The sequence below is a fragment of the Pelobates fuscus genome, chromosome 9 (assembly GCF_036172605.1).
Source record: "Pelobates fuscus isolate aPelFus1 chromosome 9, aPelFus1.pri, whole genome shotgun sequence".
Lineage (NCBI taxonomy): Eukaryota > Metazoa > Chordata > Amphibia > Anura > Pelobatidae > Pelobates > Pelobates fuscus.
In genome coordinates, this window is record NC_086325.1 from 98,571,217 (window position 1) to 98,589,649 (window position 18,433).

At 46.0% G+C, this 18,433-nt stretch overlaps 1 protein-coding gene across 1 annotated transcript in view; it reads left to right on the plus strand.

Annotated features, from left to right (window-relative positions):
• Positions 1-4,164: 4,164 nt before the first annotated feature.
• Positions 4,165-18,433, plus strand: part of LOC134572900 (P2Y purinoceptor 4-like) — a 29,639-nt gene continuing 15,370 nt past the window's right edge. The window contains exon 1 of the mRNA XM_063432196.1: positions 4,165-4,214. The gene's annotated coding sequence lies outside the window, so the exon portion shown is untranslated. The remainder of the gene's footprint in view (positions 4,215-18,433) is intronic.

Below are 18,433 nucleotides of genomic sequence, written 5' to 3' on the forward strand. Positions count from 1 at the left end.
TGCAACTGAAATCCCAATTCTAAAGAAGCCCAACCTTGACCCTAACTCCTCGTCCAACTACCGTCCTATATCGCTACAGACTTTTGCGTCCAAGATCCTCAAAAGTGTTGTGTATGCGAGATTGACAGACTTGTTCGAGTCCAACTCTCTGCTAGACCCGCTTCAGTCTGGTTTCTGCACTGAGCACTCTGTGGAAAAGGCATTGACCAAAGTATTCAATGATCTACTCGCTGCAAAATCTCGTGGTCACTACTCTATCCTAATTCTCCTTGACCTTTCTGCGGATTTTGACACTGTTGATCATTAGGCATGTGCATGGGGAAAATTTTCGGTTCGGCACTTCGAAAATTCGGGACTTCGGCATTTCGGAACTTCTCTTGCAGCCGCTTAGTAGATAACTCCCTACTTCCTACGATATTCGGGAGTTAGCTACCAAAAGGCTGAAAGACCTAAATTGGTCTTTCAGCCAAATTTATTAATACTAAGTAAAAATTAGTTAGTATTAGTAAATTTTGTCCCCTTCTTAGCTATACCGCGAGTAGGGGCATGTCTATTAAACAGTGAGCAGAGGGACCCCCCCTCCCTCACCCCCACCCTTCACCCCTGAGCAGCAGATGGGGGCCCTAAATTAAAATAATGGGGGGGACCTATTGTCCTCCCCCGGCCCCCACCCCTGAGCGGCGGGTGGGGGCCCTAAATCAGAATAAGGGGGGACCTATTGTCCTCCCCCCTGGCCCCCACCCCTGAGCGGTGGGTGGGGTCCCTAAATTATAATAAGGGGGGACCTAATGTCCTCCCCCCAGCCCTCACCCCATAGCGGTGGGTGGGGGCTATAAATTATAATAAGGGGGGACCTAATGTCCTCTCCCCTGGCCCCCACCCCTGAGTGGTGGGTGGGGGCCCTTAATACCAATTAGGTGGGACCTAAAGTCCTCCCCTCTGGCCCCCACCCCTGAGCGGTGGGTGGGGGCCCTAAAGTAAAATGATGGGGGGGACCTATTGTCCTCCCCCCCGGCCCCGACCACTGAGCGGTGGGTGTGGGGGCCCTAAATACTAATAAGGGGGCGGACCTAATGTCCTTCCCCTGACCCCCACCCCTGAGCGGTGGGTGGGTGCCCTAAATTAGAATAGGGGGAGGACTTAATGTCTTCCCCCCTGGCCCCCACCCCTGAGCAGTGGGTGGGGGCCCTAAATACTAATAAGGAGGGGGGACCTAATGTCCTCCCCCCTGGCCCCCACCCCTGAATGGTGGGTGGGGGCCCTAAATTAGAATGGGGAGGGGGACCTAATGTCCTCCCCCTGGCTCCCACCCCTGAGCAGTGGGTGGGGGCCCTAAACACCAATAAGGGGGGGGACCTATTGTCATCCCCCCTGGACCCCACCCCTGAGCAGCAGGTGGGGGCCCTAAATAAAAAATTAACCCTCCCCCAGGTGACTAGTGGTCACCAAACCCCTTGTCACCCCCCTTCCAAAAAAAACTAACCCCTACCTACCCCCCTCACCCTAAAATAATGAGGGGGGGGACCATTAACTAAGTACCTGTAAAAAAAAAAAAACTTACCATTTGATGTTTTCTTTCTACCCAAAAAGGCCAAATAAAAAATCCCTAATAACCGACGCACGTTAAAAAAAACGAGCGCAAAAAAAAGAGAAAATCCTTCTGCACCCATGGAGGGCTCTGCACAGACTGAGCTCTGCAGGGTGGGGCAAGGCTTATAAAGCCTTGCCCCGCCCTGCAATTAGGCTCAGAGCACTGTGATTTGTGGGTTTAAGCCATCCAATCAGAGTGCTCTGACAGGTAAATGAAGAGACTGATGACAGGTAAGTCTCTACATTTACCTGTCACAGCACTCTGATTGGTTGGCTTGAAATTCACCAATCAGAGTGCTCTGTGTCATTTTACACAGCGTGGGAAAGTTATTTGGAATTTTCCCACGCTGTGTAATTTGACTCATAACTCTCTGATTGGTTACCAATTCATCTATTCGGACATTTGAAAGTACCCGAATGTCCGAATTGCCCGAAATTTGGCCGAATTCACATTCGGACCAAAACGAATTGCACATGTCTATTGATCATCAACAGCTTCTTCTCATCCTCCGCAATATCGGTCTACAAGATATTGCTCTCTCCTGGTGATCCTCCTACCTCTCCCAGCACTCTTTCAGTGTTTCTTTCTCTGGCTCTGCTTCTTCTCCCCAACTCCTCTCTGTTGGTGTTCCCCAAGGTTCAGTCCCTACTGTTCTCTATCTATGCTGCCTCCCTTGGTAAACTCATTAGCTCCTTTGGCTTCCAATATCATTTCTATGCAGATGACACGCAAATCTATGTGTCCTCAACTGATCTCTCCCTGTCCCTCTTGACAAGTGTGTCTGACTGCCTCTCTGATATTTCTCACTGGATGGCTGCCCACTTCCTTTAACTCAACTTGACCAAAACTGAAATTCTGGTCTTTCCTCCCTCAAGTGTTGCTACTCCTGTGTCTCCCTTCCTCCAAGTCAACAGTGCTACCATCAGCTCGCTGCCTAGGTGTTCTCTTTGACTCCGACCTCTCCTTCACGCTATATGTTCAGTCTATCGCCAAATCCTACTGATTCTCAAAAACATTGCGCGCATCCGACCCTACTTAATGCCAGATGCACCGTTACAGTTCATAATGAATGCGGTGGCTAAGCTCATCTTCCTGTCCGCCTTCACCTCCCATGCCTCACCCTTCTGTCAGTCCCTACATTGGCTTCCTGTAAGATATAGGGCTCAAAAATTCTGTTTTTTGCTTTCAAATCTCGACATAATGCTCCCACCTATCTATCCTCCCTAATACACAAGCATGTCCCATCTAGGCCCTTACGCTCTGCTGAAGACTATGTCTATCTTCTGCCTGTACTCCCACCTCTGATGCTCGTCTTCAAGACTTCTCGAGGGCCGCACCGTTCCTGTGGAACTAACTTCCCTCCTCCGTTAGATGCTCACACAGTCTCCACTCCTTAAAAAAAATTATTAACAACCTACTTCTTCATAAAAGCTTATTAATTAAACTGTTAATAGCTCCTGACTGATTCCTATCTTGCAACTGTCATTAATCTAATAATATCCTTACCCATTGTGTCACTATACCCCACTCCCTCTGTTCCTGTGTGTCCTACTTGTCTGGTTACAACTACATGTTTGTTCGTCCACCCACTGTAAAGCGCTGCGGTATTTGTTGGCGCTATGTAAATAATAACATAATAATAATAATAATAAAGGAAACGCTGAGGACGAGGGCCTGAAATCTATAGCTAGGAAAAAGCAGCACAAGAAGCTAAATGCTGAGTAAGGCGAGGAAGGGCCGTGAGGCACATGGAAACACTGCAGGAAAGGAGAGAGGGAAGGAGAAAATTCACCACTAAGGAAAGAACCTGTGCACGCAAACGCTCAAACACCAGCCCAATTCTGTTGACATTGCAATCCAAGCATGTTGACTTCACGGTGAGATTGGATATGCAACACAGGAAATTAAAGGCTATTCGAATTGGAGGGCTTGGGGGCGTGGCCAGAACTTTGCTTTCAAGCCCTGTAACAAAATAAATATTCTAATTTACATGAACAGACTTGGAGAAATTTTTCCAGTTTGACTATTTTGTCGTTGTCCTTAAATTTGAAATTCGCTTCAAATTCACTTTGAATTACTGATAATTCTGACTTTAGTGAATAACCCCGCTTATTTCAGGCAAGATCCTCCTCACATTTTGTTCTCCTATAATTAAAAAAATATCCTGTTTGCTGCTAACTATTTGGTAAATCCTTTCTAGCTATTACTGTTCTTGAATGTTGCCTTCTATAACTGTCTTCCCTCCCACTGTTCACTGTTGTTTAAAACTTCTCCCCTCCCTTGGTGACATAAGGATGTTCTGAAAGGCTGTTTTGTAAGAATGTTGCAGACAGAAGGCCACCAAGAGAGAATGAAACTGATAAAGAGGCAGAAACTGATAAAGATAGACACTGCAGAGGGAGTCTAACAAGACAGCACTATGGACACACAAAGGGAGTTCAAATTAATGTGAAACAAATGTGCTTGAGAGAGACAAGTTAAGTACAGATGAAGTAAGTGATCAGTGGACATTGAGCAGAATAATACTTTATATATATATATATATGAAATCAACTTACAACAAGCAGGAGCAATATTATTTTACATACATTTCTTGAAGTGGCACTGGATATTCCTGAAACAGGTAAGATTATTAAAGCAGCTTCTGTGGCATAGTGCCTGTATCATTTCATCCCGCAGCATGCAGGGGTGTATTTGTATGTACCATTGCTATTGGAATGCATTGGTGTACTTCTATGTAATGTGTGCGCTTGAATGCAGGAGTGTGTTTGCGTGTAGTGCTACCTTTTGCAGGTGCATTTTTGTGTGTAGTTTTGACGTTTGAATGAGGGGTTTCCTTTGTATATTATTTTGGCATTTTAATACAGAAGTGTGTTTTTAATGTTTGCGCTTGAATGCAGGCATGTGTTTATATGTTTAAATGTAGGTGTACATTTTTGTGTAACAATGGTGTTTGAAAGAAGGGGTTTCTTTGTATATCATTTTGGCTTTTGACTGCAGTCATGTGTTTGCATGTAGGGATTGGGTTTGATTGCTAAGATGTATGCATATATACACATACATATTTACAGATACACACATAAATCAGACACACACACGCAGATACACACACTGACACATTCACACACTCAGACATACACACATATAGATCACTGGCGGATCCAGAGCCTTATCTCGGGAGGGGCACTCATAGATTAGTTATAGGAACAATCCAGGCACAATAACCACTAAACCTCTCTGTAGTGGTTTTGGTGCCAGATTACCTGGGGTCTGCCAGGATAGGGGCTGTAGTACGTGTGTGTGGGGGACAGTGTGTGTAAGGGGGTGCAGTGTGTGTTTGTGTGAGGTGTGTAGTGTGTGCATGGGAGTGCAGTGTGTATATGTTGAATGACGTGGGAGCACTGTGTGTGTATGGGGCCAGTGTATGTATGGGAGTGCAGTTGGGGAAATGTGTGTATGGGGGTGCAGTGTGTGTGTGGGGGGTAGACGTGTATGGAGGTGCAGTGTTTGTGTGGGGGAGCACTGTGTGTATGGGGGTGCAGTGTTTGTATGGGGGAGCAGTGTGTATGAGGAGAAGTGTGTGTATGGGGGTACAGTGGGGGAAGTGTGTGTATGGGGGACTGTGGGGGAAGTGTGTGTATGGGGATCTGTGGGGGAAGTGTGTGTGGTGGGGCAGTATGTATATGGGGGGCTGTGGGGGCAGTGTGTAGTTGCAGGAGGGGGCAGAGTAAAACAAATGTTTTTTTGTTTTTTTTAATTAAAAAATATTATTTATATCCCTCCTCCCTTTTTACCTTTGCCTGGGAGGGGGGATAGTATTTCCAATCCCTGGTGGTCCTCCTGGTGAATCCCTGGTGGTTCTAGTGGGGAGTGAACTCTAGCCTGCACCTCCTGAGGCTAGAGTTCACTCTAGCGAGAACGGAGCGTTGCCATGGTAACCGCGGCGACGCTCCGTGCTCGCGAGAGGAGACCCTTCGGAGCAGTGTGTACTGGGATATTACAGAGCCTCCAGTAATCTACAGTGTATACTGGGATATTACAGAGCCCCTAGTAATGTGCAGTGTGTACTGGAATATTACAGAGCCTCCAGTAATGTACAGTGTGTACTGGGATATTACAGAGCCTCCAGCAATCTACAGTGTATACTGGGATATTACAGAGCCCCTAGTAATGTGCAGTGTGTACTGGAATATTACAGAGCCTCCAGTAATGTACAGTGTATACTGGGATATTACAGAGCCCCTAGTAATGTGCAGTGTGTACTGGAATATTACAGAGCTTCCAGTAATGTGCACAGGGCCGGACTGGCCCACCGGGATACCGGGAAATTTCCCGGTGGGCCGCGGCTCCTGGGGGCTGCTCTGGCAATATGTGCCACCGGGTGGCCGGTCCGGTGGCACACACTTTGAGGGGGCCGGCTGGCAGGCAGGCGGCCGCATTGCACGCTGCAGCCTCACCGGTCCGGCGGCACACCTAATGCTGAGGGCTGAGGGAGGAGCATGTCTCTCTACCATGCTCCCTCGCGGTTCCCACAATCCCCAGCAGCATCCATGGCTGCTTTTAATTCCCAGTCCGGCCCTGAATGTGCAGTGTGTACTAGAATATTACAGAGCCCCCAGTAATGTGCATTGTGTACTGGGATATTACAGAGCCCCCAGTAAAGTGCGGTGTACACTGGGATATTACAGAGCCCCCATTAATGTGCAATGTACACTGGGATATTACAGAGCCCCCAGTAATGTGCAGTGTATACTGGGATATTACAGAGCCCCCAGTAATGTGCAGAGAGTACTGGGATATTACAGAGCTCCCAGTAATGTGCAGTGTGTACTGGGATATTACAGAGCCCCCAGTAATGTGCAGTGTACACTGGGATATTACAGATCCCCCAGTAATGTGCAGTGTGTGCTGGGATATTACAGAGCCCCTAGTAATGTGCACTGTGTACTGGGATATTACAGAGCCCCTAGTAATGTGCACTGTGTACTGGTATATTACAGAGCCCCCAATAATGTGCGGTGTGCACTGGGATATTAAGAAGCCCCCAGCAGGGCCGGACTGGGGATACAAAGCACCGGCCTGGAAAAAAAAAATCTATGCCAGCCCCATAAGTCATTGGGCCATGTATATATATATATATATATACATACATAGCCTTACATATTATATATATATTAAATGTTTTACTCTGAAAGGACCAATATTTTTTCTTATAAAATATTGGTCCTTTCAGAGTAAACATTTAATTATACAGTAAGCACACAGAGCCCTCAGCAATGACATATTACAGAGCCCCCAGTAATGTGCAGTGTGTTCTGGGATATTACCGAGCCCCCAGTAATGTGCAGTGTGTTCTGGGATATTACAAAGCCTCCAGTAATGTGCAGTGTATGCTAAGAGACAAGTGCCACAGCTTTGAATTCCTAACACTATAGAATCCCTTTAAGAATCAGGAGAGGAGAGAATGCAGTTTAAATGTATTCTCGTTTATTCATAATTTCCTCACAGAAATCATGCTTTTACAACCGTTGTGTTTCCTAACTGGTGTTAATGGGAAGTCTTGTAAATCATTATAGTTTTGTAATGTTCTTCCTGCTAAACATTAAAAAGACATTTCTGCTTTCGTTTCTATAGTTATTGCAATTAAAATAATTTGTGTTATATTGTGGTTTACAATTTCTTTATTTGCAATACTGTTTGTTACTATTGTTGAATAGTAGTCAGAACAGAAGTCACTATTGAAACATATTTAATGGAAAAAAAAACAAATGTCACAATGAAAAAGAGAGTCTGCCAATCACACACAATTTAAAATTCATTAAAATGGAACTGTCCCTTCCTGGGATTTTCAATATTATTTTAAAGGACCACTCTAGTGCCAGGAAAACATACTCGTTTTCCTGGCACTAGAGTGCCCTGAGGGTACCCCCACCCTCAGGGACCCCCTCCCGCCCGGCTCTGGAAAGGGGAAAAGGGTTAAAACGTACCTTTTTCCAGCGCTGGGCGGGGAGCTCTCTTCCTCCTCTCCGCCCCGGCGGCTGAATGCGCACGCGCGGCAAGAGCTGCGCGCGCATTCAGCCGGTCGCATAGGAAAGCATTTACAATGCTTTCCTATGGACGCTTGCGTGCTCTCACTGTGATTTTCACAGTGAGAATCACACAAGCGCCTCTAGCGGCTGTCAGTGAGACAGCCACTAGAGGATTAGGGGGAAGGCTTAACCAATTTATAAACATAGCAGTTTCTCTGAAACTGCTATGTTTATAAAAAAAATTGGTTAACCCTAGCTGGACCTGGCACCATAGGCGTGCGCAGCCTATTGCATTAGGGTGTGCACCCTCAAGCACAAGCACACGCGGCGTGTGTATATATATATTCAGATTCAGACCTCGCATCAACAGACCGTCTTTCCACACCATTGACATTAGCTTGGGCGAATCAGCCTCGGATGCTGAATCTAAGGACACCAGACCACCGTCCAGATCGGAACCTTTTTTAGGGGCTGGCATCCATCATCAAGACCCCCCAGAAATGGGTCTGGAATCCAGCGGGTTAAGAAAAAGAGATCCCCCAGGCGAGGGAAAAAGGGTTACCAGATACGCCAACACAGCCGCAAAACCCCCGTCACAGAAGAAACGTCTGTAGTATTCAATCTTTCCAACAAACTACTTACAGAAGCCCATCTTAGTCTTTTAAGCAAAGGACTGACGTTTATTCCGGTTAAAAGACCCCAGCCATTTTCAGTTGAAATTGATATGTATAAGGTGCAACGCACTTTGTACGCCAATGAATACAGAAAAGATGATTCTACATATCAACCACAGCCTTTTATGTATAAGGAGAAAAAAGACATCAAATCAAACAACATGACCATTAAAACCTTTGTACAGACCATACATAAGGATGCGTTAGACATCATAAAAACACCGCCCAAATACAGACCCAATTTGACCTTGGATGAAAAAACTGCACTACAAGATCTTCGTGATGATGTGAACATTGTAATTCGCCCCGCAGATAAAGGCGGAGGCGTTGTGATTCAATCATACCAGCAATATAAGTGTGAAATTATGCGACAACTGAATGACATCTCCACATATCGTAAACTCACGTATGATCCTGTTCAGACATTTCATAAAAAGATCCAACAACTTATCAACATTGGCCTTCAAGCTGGTTATATCGATTCCAATACAGCTAAATATCTCTTGGTGATCCATCCTATACACCCTGTATTATACACCCTGCCTAAGATCCACAAATCCAGCCAAAATCCACCAGGCAGACCCATAGTCTCGGCCAGGGGTGGTTTATTAGAACCGATTGCTAAATACGTGGACCATCATTTACAGGATTGTGTTAAAGGGTTGCCATTTTGCCTCAAAGATACCCAGGACCTTTTAAGACAGCTCAGAGAACTCGGCCAGAACATACAAAGTGAATTTATTTTTGTCACTCTGGACGTTCAGAACCTATACACAGCAATACCCCAAGCGGAAGGGATTGAAGCTGTCCGCATTACCCTGTCCAAGTGTACAACATACAAAGGCCCCCCTATCGAATTCATTTTGGAACTACTCACTATCGCACTCTCTTGCAATTATTTTAAATTCGAGGGTAATTTCTATTTGCAAATATCCGGGACTGCTATGGGGGCGGCCATGGCTCCATCATACGCCAACATCTTCATGTCATGGTTCGAACAACAATACATCTTCTCCACATACGCAAAGAATATACTGAGGTATTTCAGATTTGTGGATGATATCCTTCTCCTATGGACTTCTACAAACCAGGAATTGGAAGATATGGTTCAACAATTAAACACGTTACCCACCACCATAAAATTCACTCTCAATCAGAATTGTGACCAAATTCCTTTATTGGATGTGCTATTGTACAAAAATATGGGTGAGATTGGCTATACTCTACACCGCAAAGATACGGACAGAAATACTATCCTATCATCCACCAGCTTTCACCCCCAACATCTAAAAGACTCTCTGCCTATCTCTCAGTTTCTTAGAGTCCTACGTTACAACAGTGACATCTCTCATATGACTACTCAGCTGACGGAAATGAAACAACGCTTTATTGATAGAGGCTATACCCCTCACACATTGGAGATTGCTGAAAAAAGAGCCAGAGAACGCTTAGATTCTAGCAATAACAGCAAAACCAAGAAGACTCCATTGTTTCTCCCTATGACCTACCATACAGCAACCACAAAAATAAAAAACACGATACACAGGCATTGGGATGTAATTCAAGCCGATAAGAATCTCCCGTCGATTTTCCAACAACGTCCTATGATCAGCTACAAAAGAAACCGTAATTTGAGGGACTTATTAGTTCGGAACGATCCCACACAATGTTATACCAAGAAAACATGGATAAAAAAGAAAGGCTGCTTCAAGTGCACTGGCTGTGTAACGTGTAGCCATATGCTGACCAGCACCTCCTTTGCCCACCCACACACGGGCAATCGAATACCGATTAAGCACTACATCACCTGTACGACAGACCATGTCATCTACATGGTGACCTGTCCATGTGGACTATCGTATGTCGGGAAGACAGACCTCACACTACGCGATAGGATGAGGGGTCATCGATCCGGGATAATGACGGCATATCGGGACCAAACCACGGAAAAACCCGTGGCTAAACACTCCTTGGCTATGCAACACCATCTTCCCACACTTAAATTCATTGGGATTGACCATGTACCTCCTTTAGATCGAGGCGGCGATCGATCCAAAATCCTTTTACAGAGAGAAGCCTATTGGATTCATTATTTGGACACAGTTACACCTAAAGGACTAAACGAAAACATCGTATATTCTATGTTCTTATGAAGGTGGTGATTATTATCATCATATGTTTGGTTGTTCTAGTACCATTGAGATCCGTTTACCACGTATTTACATTAACATTCCTTATTAGAATTTTTTTATTATACTTTTTCACAATATATCTTTTTCATTAATTATATATATATTCTTTATTAATTTTGATTTTCTTTTATTACATTTCTTCTTTGTTCATTATAGTTTTTTTATTATTCTTGCAAGTATTTAGTCAGCATGTCTAGATGCCCTATGGCAATTGTTTGGCGGTGGCATGGATTATGGCTTCCCTTTTTGAGATAGAGATTACCGCCACACGACTCAGGTATTTTTCTAGCATTATTTTTGTACTATTAGCTCCAGCATTTCTTTTTACTATTTACTTTATTTTATTTTATTTCATTTATTCACATTCTTCACTATAGGTAGCTATCATATGCTTCCAGCAGTTTCTGGGCATATTGATCTCTTCCTGGCAGTCGAGAGTGTTTTAAGATCAGCAGTTATGTTGAGGATGGATTAGTATTATCTCTATCTTCACTTTTGGTGTTTGACATGTATGTAGCAATTATATGCTACAACTATGAGTCTACAAGATAGACCCTAGTATAGATTAGCCACATAGAGTTCAATGTGATCCCATTAGACGTGATTGTTTGATCAGCATTAGATTTGGTTTGTTATGTTTTGATTTATTATTAGTTTGCTCATTTGTACATAGCAATCATATGCTGGTAGTATCGTATTACCATTTGGCATATTGGACTTAAAGTTTGGTTGGTCTCAGACAGTCAACTGAGTGTTAATATCTGGCACTATGCTAGATGCAGTTGCTAGTGGCATTTGGTCACTTATCGATTTATCTTCCTGCTCTATTAAGTTGTCCAGGGGTACCTCAGACTACTCCAAGTGGGGTTAGTTTGTTACTCAAGGGCTGTCCCCTTTATCCTTTAGACATGATATTTATTTGGAAAATATATAGAGTGATGGGAGTTAGTCTGTGTCACCTTTAGAGTTTATGATTTTGTTTATGATATATTTTGTAGTACTAGATCATCACATTAGCAGTACATCGTACAGCATGCTCTAGTGTATTAATCATGCATACATTATGTATATAACATTGTTTATTAAGTTATTCTGATATGGAACTTATGCATATAACAGCATGCTTGAGTGTATAAATCTCATATACATATTTTGCATATAATATTGTTTAAATACATGTTGTTCTCCGCTTTGATTTTAATCTTTATTCACGATGCCAGGCTTTTTGTGTTGTCTCACTGGTTAAATTTTTTTGGTTGGGCACTCTTTTCACATGTGTGTTTATAACTCTTAACACGTTAGTACACTACACTGGTTAGTCCACCAGCACTCTTTCCTGGCATCTGGGTTATACAGACTTTTTGGTAGTCTATACTTCCCACTCTGTTCTCCACAGCGTTTCACTTGCGCCCGGTATCTGAGTTTTCTCTGTGTATACCGTTGCCTTGACAACCACTTTTCTTCCGTCCGACGTCCCGATCACGTGACGTCCTATGCGGCTTCCAAGCACTTCCGGGTTCTAACGGGCAGACTCACTCCACCTCACTTCACCATTGGGTAAGTGCACATTGATTTAGATTTGTATTCCATATATAAACACTTCACTGTCATGTACTCTGTGATCTTGAAAAAGACCCGGCAGGGTCGAAACGTCGATTGATTTCTGTACACCAGTTTTGAAACAATAAAGCACTAAGTGTTCCACTTAAGAAGACCTGTGAGTGCATTTTGATTTTTCATTTTTCTGTATATATATATATATATATATATATATATATGTATATGTATGTATATATATACACATATATATACACACACACACAAAGCTGTGTGTGTGCTGTGTGAGGGTGCTGTTAGTGTGATGTGTGTGTGCTGGTAGTGTACTATGTGGGTGAGGGTGTTTGTGTGTGCGTGCTTGTGAGGGTGCTGTGAATGTACTGTGTGTCAGGGTGCTGTTTGTGTGTGTGCACTTGTGAGGGTGCTGTAAATGTACTGTGTGTCAGGGTGCTGTTTTTGTGTGAGGGTACTGGTAGTGTTTTGTGTGTGTGTGTTAGGGTCCTGTTTGTGTTTGTGAGGGTGCTGTGTGTGTGGGTGCTGTATGTGTGTGTGGGTGCTGTATGTGTGTGTGGGTGCTGTATGTGTGTGTGGGTGCTGTATGTGTGTGGGTGCTGTATGTGTGTGGGTGCTGTGTGTGTGGGGTCTGTGTGTCTGTGGGTGCTGTATGTGTGTGGGTGCTGTGTGTCTGTCGGTGCTGTGTGTCTGTGGGTGCTGTATGTGTGTAGGTGCTGTATGTGTGTGGGTGCTGTGTATGTCTGTGGGTGCTGTGTATGTCTGTGGGTGCTGTGTATGTATGTGGGTGCTGTGTATGTGTGTGGGTGTGCTGTGTATGTGTGTGGGTGTGCTGTGTATGTGTGTGGGTGTGCTGTGTATGTGTGTGGGTGTACTGTGTATGTGTGTGGGTGCTGTGTATGTGTGTGGGTGCTGTGTATCTTTGGGTGCTGTGTGTGGGTGCTGTGTATGTCTGTGGGTGCTGTGTATGTGTGTGGGTGCTGTGTATGTCTGTGGGTGCTGTGTATGTGTGTGTGTGTGCTGTGTATGTGTGTGGGTGATTGTGGGGGGTGGAGGTGGGGGTACATTATTTAATATCCCCCCTCCCTTCTTACTTTATGTGGGGAGGGGGGATTCTTGTTCCTTGTCCCTGGTGGTCCAGTGGAGGTGGGGGCAGATCAGTTATCCCCCCTCCCTTGTTACCTTATGCCTGGGAGGGGGGATCCTGCTGCCATCCTTCCCTGGTGGTCCAGAGGAGAGTGAACTCTAGCCCCGCAGGGCTAGAGTTCACTCACGCGAGATCTGAGCGTTGCCGCGGCAACGCTCAGATCTCGCGAGAGGAACCCGGCGGAGCTGCTGGCAATAGCTCCGCCGGTCCTCTCCTGCCTCCCTCCCTGCATGTGAGCCGGGGAGGGGAGGCTGAGAGCTCTGATAGCGCCGGCTCTGCATGAGCCGGCAGGGGAGATCCTGAGATCTCCCCTGCCGGTCTCAATACATAGGCGTGCCGCGGGGATTAGGGTGTGCCCAGGCACACCCGGCACACCCCGTGCGCACGCCTATGCCTGGCACCCAGACCACTTCATTAAGCTGAAGTGGTCTGGGTGCCTAGAGTGGTCCTTTCACTTATCTCCTAAATTGATCAACTATGTGTTTGTGAGACCTGAAAAATAAAGTTAAAAGAACACATAAGCGTTAGAATACAAAAGTGTATTCCTAACATTATTGTGTCCTAGCCATCGTTTAGAAGGATTAAATAGGTAGTTTACTTACCTTTTGTCCCACGCCGTGCTGCTCTCTCTGCGGGTGATCCCACCTCTTTGGCTGAGAGCATCAATTTTGCTAACCCATAATAAAGCATTGGGAGGCTAGTGCACATGACACTCAAATAGTCTATATGAGACAATCTCATTGAAATAAGCGAGTTTTACTCAGCTATTTCTGCTGAAGCGCCTCTAGTAGCTGTCAGTATGAAAGCCACTAGAGACAATTAAACCCTAACGGCAATGTTTTACATTGCAGGGTTAAAACGAGAGGGGCATGGCACACTGACCGCTTCATTGGAATGAAATGGTCAGGATACAACACTGCTGTAGTTACCTCTGTCATTGAAATGAGAGTTGTTGTTTTTTTTTAATCAAGGCTTCATGTCTGTATTTGCATGTGTCTGTGTATCAAGGTGTGTGTATCTGTGTTTCTATGTGCCAGTGTGTATGAATCTGACACACAGATACACACACTGACACAGATACACACACCTTGACACACAGTGTGTATCTGTGTGTGTGTATGTATCTGTGTGTCAAGGTGTGTGTATCTATGTTTCAATGTGTGTGTATCTGTGTTTGTATGTTCGAGTGTGTCAAGCAGGGCTGGATTAACATAGGGGCTAATGGAGCTGCAGCTCCAGGCCCAGGCCCATGGAATAGGCCCATTAAAAAAAATCTATATATATATATAGTTTTTTTTTTTTTTACACACTACTCTTAGGTTTGCCATCTGACTGGAATTTTACTGGCACAGTCTGTATTTGAGGCTGCCTGGCTGTGCCGGTATTGCAGTATTATCGGCAATACAAATGCAGGTATTTTTCTCAGAATAAATGGAGATTACTCTGCAATACCAGCACCGGCCAGTAGGGGTCACTGTGTGTGGAGAGAGGCAGGGATAGGAAATGACAGCATATCCCTCGCTGCCTCTCTCTACTACTCACTGACCAGCACAGAGTCCAGACAGCAGCTCTACAGCTCAGGTAAGTGAGGGATGGGGGGAAAGGCAGCAGGGACACATGTGGACACTGAGACACTAGGGGTCTCTGAGACCCTAGGGGACATATGGGGACACTGAGACACTAGGGGACACAGACACTAGGGGACATATGGGGGCACTGAGACACTGGGGGAAACAGACACTAGGGGACTCATGGGGACACAGACACATGGGGACACAGACACTGGGAGACCCGGAAACACTGAGACACTTGGGGACACTGGAAAACATGGGGACACTGAGACACTAGGGGACACTGGGACACATGGGGATGCTGAGACACATGGGGACGCCGTCAGACATAGGGACATTGGGAGACACTGAGACATTGGGACACGGAGACACTATGTCCCCATTTCTCCCAGTGTCCCCATGTCCCCCATCCAGTGTCGCGAGTGTCTCAGTGTCCCCAAGTCTCCCAGTATCTGTGTCCCATATCTCTCAGTGTGCCTAGTGTCCCCATGTGTCCCAGTGTCCCTATATGTCCCAGTGTCCCCATGTCTATGTCCACAACTGTCCCCATGTCTCCCGGTGTCCCCAAGTGTCTGTCTCCCAGCCAGTGTCCCCTAGTCTCCCAGTGTCCCCTAGTCTCCCAGTGTCCCCTAGTCTCCCAGTGTATGTGTTCCCTTGTCTCTGTGTCCCTAGTGTCTTAGTGTCCCCAAATGTTTCTGTGTCCCCATGTCTCCCAGTGTCTTTGTTCCTAGTGTCTTAGTGTGCCTAGTGTCCCCATGTCTCCCAGTGTCCCTATATGTCCAAGTGTCCCCATGTCTATGTCCACAACTGTCCCCATGTCTCCCAGTGTCCCCAAGTGTCTGTCTCCCAGCCAGTGTCCCCTAGTCTCCCAGTGCCCCCTAGTCTCCCAGTGCCCCCTAGTCTCCCAGTGTCCCCTAGTCTCCCAGTGTCTGTGTTCCCTTGTCTCTGTGTCCCTAGTGTCTTAGTGTCCCCAAATGTTTCAGTGTCCCCATGTCTCCCAGTGTCTTTGTTCCTAGTGTCTCAGTGTGCCTAGTGTTCCCATGTCTCCCAGTGTCCCTATATGTCCAAGTGTCCCCATGTCTATGTCCACAACTGTCCCCATGTCTCCCAGTGTCCCCAAGTGTCTGTCTCCCAGCCAGTGTCCCCTAGTCTCCCAGTGTCCCCTAGTCTCCCAGTGTCCGTGTTCTTATGTCTCTGTGTCCCTAGTGTCTTAGTGTCCCCAAATGTTTCAGTGTCCCCATGTCTCCCAGTGTCTGTGTCCCTTGTGTCTCAGTGTCCCCATTTCTCCCAGTTTCCTAAATGTCTCAGTGTCCCCATGTCTTCCAGTGTCCCCATGTCTCTGTGTCCCCGGGTCTCTCAGTGTCCCCATGTCTCTCAGTGTCCCCGGGTCTCTCAGTGTCCCCATGTCTCACTGTGTCCCCAGTATCCTAGTGACATGGGGACTCACTGAGACATTGGGACACTGGGAGAAATGGGGACACTGGGAGACTAGGGGACTGGGCAAAGTGGGGACACTGACCCTGTGATGCATAGGGACACTGAGACACTGGGTGACTTGCCAGACTGAGACACTGGGAGCAATCCATCTATACAGCAGAATCAAACTGTGAGTAGTTTGTTGGTGATTTTACAGAAGTTTCTCTGATGTCACGCCTTGTGATTATACAAATGATTAAGGCTGGTATTTTTTTCCAAGAAAGGTGGCAACCCTAACTACTCTTCACATGCTCTTGCTTAAAGGAGCACCATAGGGTCAGGAACGCAATCATGTATTTCTGACCCTATTATGTTAAAACCACCACCCTGGCCCCTTCTTGCCTCCCTAAGTATAGTAAAAAAAAACTTGTATTCAAGTCTGCAGCTGCTGGCTCTGCCTCTGAACTGACTGTCTGCTGACATCATCAGAAGTGGTGGTCTGAGCAAATTACAATACTACCCCATAGGATTGGCTGAGACTGTCAACTAGGCAGATCAGGGGCAGAGCCAGCACAAGTCCAACATAGCCCTGGCCAATCAGCATCTCCTCATAAAGATAAATTGAATCAATGCATCTCTATGAGGAAAGTTCAGTGTCTGCATGCCAAGGGTGGAGACAATGAATGGCAGTGCTGCACACTAGGCAGTACTGCCCCAGGAAGCACCTCTAGCAGCCATCTAAGGAGTGGCCAGTGGAGTTATTTTCTCTGAAAAGACAGTGTTTACTGCAAAAGGCCTGAACAAATACAATAAGCTGTAGTTGTTCTGGTGACTATAGTGTCCCTTTAAGTTTGGAAGCTGTATGGGAACAAAACTTGTGTGGACTGGCTGACAATAAAATTAGTTTAGGTAATGCAGACGTTGGTCTCTCACTCTGACATGTCCCCTTTCTTATACACTCACTACATACACCTTTTCTCTGTCTCAGGAACTTCTGCCTGCTAGTAAGTAGGTAAGGAGACAAGTGGACCAGCAAGTGCTAGGGGACAGTCCTTAGAAAGCATGGAGTGAGCGCATCATTAGACGCATTTATGTCAAGCTCAGGCTGCTGCCTGCATAGTATGCCCTTAGTTGGACAGCCTGCAGGATTGGCAGGCAGCCTGACATGCATTCATGCCAGGCTGTCGTTCAAATTCTTTGAACAGACATGCCCCCTTTTTGGGCAAGTTCTCCCCTTTTGGCAGGTCTGGTCACGTGATTCGCACCAGTGGCCCACCCTTTTACCCCGCCCATTGACTTCCTGCTTCACTGGACACTGCTGTTAGGGGTTATGGATTTACTTGAAAGATGAAAGCATAAATTAGAGAGAGATTAGCATAGAGTATGTGTTTTCTTATAGCTGCATCCTATGAGTTTCCCTCCAGCACAATCTCCATCAGATACATGACACTTGGGAGGTATGATTGTTTTAGTGCTTTTGGTCGATAAGATTCCGTAATTAGGCCCATCATAATTGTCAGCACCAGGCCCAGTGTGCTCTTAATCCGGCCCTGGTGTCAAGGTGTGTATATTTGGGTTTGTATGCGCCAGTGTGTGTATCTGTGTCGAGATCTCTCCTCCTGGAGAGCGTACCAGGAACAGCTCTTAAAAGAGCTAAGTGATTAGAACACAGGAGAGTATACAAAGTATAGCACTGGGGATTGCAGTTCCCCTCCAATCACGAGACAAGACTACGTGTTGAGGGTCAACCAGGAACAGAAGGTTTAATGGCACAGATTGGATTTTTATACAGTTTTTCAGGCCAGAGGCACACCCACTGGACCTGATGGAGGACATGGACACAAGGGACGTAAACCGCCACCACGTGTTCGAATGTCGAATGGCGGCCACTTCGACTACTTCGACTGTATTCGAAGTGCCACTTTAACTACGTACTTCAAAAGTTTGAAGAACATTGTGCTAAGTCCCAATAGGCACAATAAGGGCCTCTCAGCCAAAATAAACTAAAGGGGCAATAGTCACAGGGTAAAAGGCTGGCAAGTAGTCCTCTCCAAAAACCAGTGACGAAGTTGCTTTCGTCACACCCCTATACTAAATCCCAGTCCCCTCCTCTACTAAATCCCAGCACCCAGTGGTGTATCCTGGTTTTGTGCTGCCCTAGGCAGGACAAAACTCAGGCGCCTCCCCTCCCCCCGCGCCACCCCTCCCCTTGCGCCACCCCCACCCAACCTTTCCCCTGCCCCG